Here is a 3572-nt window from a genome sequence, read left to right as displayed (position 1 = left end):
ACAGCTCTCTGCATGTTCCTAATAGCCTGCAGGGCATCATGGACCGAGCAGGACATGCCGGCAGGGATGAAGGGGCAGCACGAGTCTCCCACCATGAAACACACACAGCCCCGCTGGGTGGCCACTCCGTCAAGAGCAGGGCAGCCCTGGAAAATCACCTGGGCCATAGCGGCTACCCAGCCTGACTGATGCGCCGACACAGGCCCGGAACCTGCCTTCACTACTATTTTTTATCACAAAATGCATGTTTTGGAGACTATTTATGGTAGTAAATACCCCTAGAAACATCCTGGATCTTTATTTTTAGACAGAATAGTGAAAATACATCCACCTACACAATCAACACTAACTCTGGGTAAAAGCACCAACCAGAACCGACTGGGCTTGGTTCTACTACAACCAACATGCAAAATAAAGTGCCCAAATGGAGGTCATTTATTCGGGCATAGAAGAACTTCTGAACATCCCTAGATGATAATTTTTATACAGAATAGTCAAAAATACAACCCCATTCCTATTGGACACACGTTAAGGGGGTATACACAAACCAGAACCGACTGGGCCTGGTTCTAATACAACCACTATTTTTGTCGCAAAATGCATGTTTTTGACACTATTTCTGGTGGGAAATAGTCTCAGAACACCCCTGGATCTTTATTCTTACAGAGAATAGTGAAAATACAACAAACCCACACAATCGACACTAATTGTGGGTAAAGCACCAACCAGAACCGACTGGGCCTGGTTCTAAACAACCACTTGTAAATAAAGTGCTCAAATTGAGGTCATTGATTAGGGCATAACAGAACTTCTGAACATCCCTAGAATATTATTTTTATAAAGAATAATAAAAAATACATCCCCATAATCATTGGACACAATTTCTGGGTAAAAACACGAACCAGAACCGACTGGGCGTGGTTCTAATTCAACCACTACTTTAACCGCAAAATGCCTGTTTTGGACACTGTTTGTGGTGGGAAATAGCTCCAGAATCATCCTGGATCATTATTGTTATACAAAATAGTGAAAATACATCCACTCACACAATAAACACAAATTCTGGGTAAAAGCACCAACCAAAACCGACTGGGCCTGTTTCTAAACCACCACTTGTAAATAAAGTGACCAAATGAAAGTAATTCATTCGGGCATAACAGAACTTCTGAACATCGCTAGATGATTACTTCTATGCAGAATAGTCAAGTATACATCCCCATCATAATTGGACACAAGTTTCGTATACAAACACCCACCAGAACCGACTGGACCCTGTTATAATGCAGCCACTATTTTGTATCGCAAAATGCATGTTTTGGACACTATTTATGGAGGGAAATAGCCCCGGAACTGTCCTGGATCTTTATTTTTAGACAGAATAGTGAAAATACATCTACCCACACAATGGATACTATATCTGGGTAAAAGCACCAACCAGAACCGACTGGGCCTGGTTCTTAAAAACCACCACTTGTAAATAAAGTGCCCAAATTGAGGTCATTGATTCGGGCGTAACAAAACATCTGAACATCCCTAGATGATTATTTTTATACAGAATAATCAAAAATACATCCTTATCATCATTGGACACAATTTCAGGGTAAAAACACCAACCAGAATCGCCTGGGCCTGGTTCTAATACAACCACTATTTTAATCGCAAAATGCCTATTTTGGACACTTTTTATGGTGGGAAATAGCTCCAGAATCACCTAGAATGATGCCAATGAAAGACTTACATGGATAGGACGATTTTACACTATATACACAGGAACTATGTGTCTCTGACAGTTTGTTTGGCAGCAGGGGAACTTTTCAGTTTTTATTGCCTTAATGTACTTTTCATACCCTGAAAATCACGTTTTGGCCAAGTATGATTGTTTTCATTGTAACTTAATTTTTAGCAATGAGAATAATGCCAAATGGATATCTTACTTGAATTGGACGATTTTACACTATATACACAGTAACTATGTGTCTCTGACAGTTTTTTTGGCAGCAGGGGAATATGTAAGATTAGACAAAGTATCTTTGCAAATGCTTGTTCATATTGTATAAGTTTTTGTGAGTATAACAGCATTGTAGTCATCCTTACGGCTGACATAGCAGCATAAACACCCAACTGTCTGACTGAATAAACAATATTAGTCTTGTGATTGGGGTGACATGTCAGCACAAATATTCAACTGTCTGACACTGATCAATTACTTTTTGCCCTGCAAATGACTGAAATGTATCTGTCCAAAGTCCTAGTGACAACTGCCAGTTTTTCCTGTATTTAAGACACACACACTGGTCATTCGACTAGAGTTTCAGGAACATCGCGTTGAACAGGACCCTACTGTAGGAACTCTCACTGTCCACTTTGCAGTCTGGTAATAAACCAATTGGTCCGGGACCAATGAAAGTAGAACAAGAATTAGCAAAGGCATTATAGTCTTGGTCTGTTAATAGAGTCAGGGACTTAACTAAGACAAAGTCAGGGACTTTTGGTCTTTGTGTGTTCAGAGATATTGGGTTAATCACAAAGTGGAGATCAATTTCGGGTAATTTAGAAAATAATTGTTGTTTAAACTATTAAGTAAGTGATTAATATGGGTCAGAAAGCAACAAAAGGGATGGGTTTATTGTCAGACTGCAAAATGAAAATCGGAGAGTTACCGGGACGAGATATCATGGTCCAGCTTGGGCTAAGCCTAGTGGCCACCCAAAATGGCCTCCGACCCAGGGAATTACAGACCAAAAATATCTTCCACACCACCACATCTAACAGCTTCTACTCTCTCGACATTGTCGGGAATGATTCTGCCAAGGTAGCTGAAAGTCTAAGAGAACAGTCTGAAGATATCTGCCCAGCAGCCCCAGGACAGGAACAACAAACATGGCCATTACATGTCACCCTGAAGTTCATGGGAGACCGGACGACAAGTGGTTAAACCAATTCTCACAGTTGCCCACTCAACGAATCATAATTAACCACGTATATGCAACTGACCTAATGGACAACCCATTGCCCCCCGGACACATTGCCTATGGGGATGGATCATCATCAAAAACCCTGGATGGAGAAAAACACAACGTATATGCCGTGGTGACTCAAAAAGACAACCTCAAGACAGGACGACTCCCCGGCGACTGGTCTGCACAAGCCGCAGAAATAGTGGCACTGACAGAGGCATGTAGACTATTCCTAGAACAAGACGTGACGGTGGAAAGACACAGCCCAATCCCTGCTGAATACCTAAGAGAAATGTAAAATCATGCCCCAGAAAAAGAGAAACTGCAATGGGAAACAAAAGGAGCCACTCAACACAAGAACGGACTCTATGCAGTAGAAAACAAGCCATGCGTCCCACGATCATTGTTTGAAGTAATTGCCAAATTGAGCCATGGGAGGAGCCATGTCTCAACAGAAGGGATGATCAGTACAGTACAACAAACAATGCATGTTCCCAGAGGTCTCCAAACTTACTTCAATTTTTTTGCAGAAACTGTCTAAACTGCTGTAGACACAACTCTCAAGGCAATGAACGACCCAAGCATGGAACAAGGCAAACAGGAACATATCCCTTC

Source organism: Stigmatopora nigra, unplaced genomic scaffold, assembly GCF_051989575.1.
Source record: "Stigmatopora nigra isolate UIUO_SnigA unplaced genomic scaffold, RoL_Snig_1.1 HiC_scaffold_31, whole genome shotgun sequence".
NCBI lineage: Eukaryota > Metazoa > Chordata > Actinopteri > Syngnathiformes > Syngnathidae > Stigmatopora > Stigmatopora nigra.
This window is presented reverse-complemented; position numbering follows the sequence as displayed.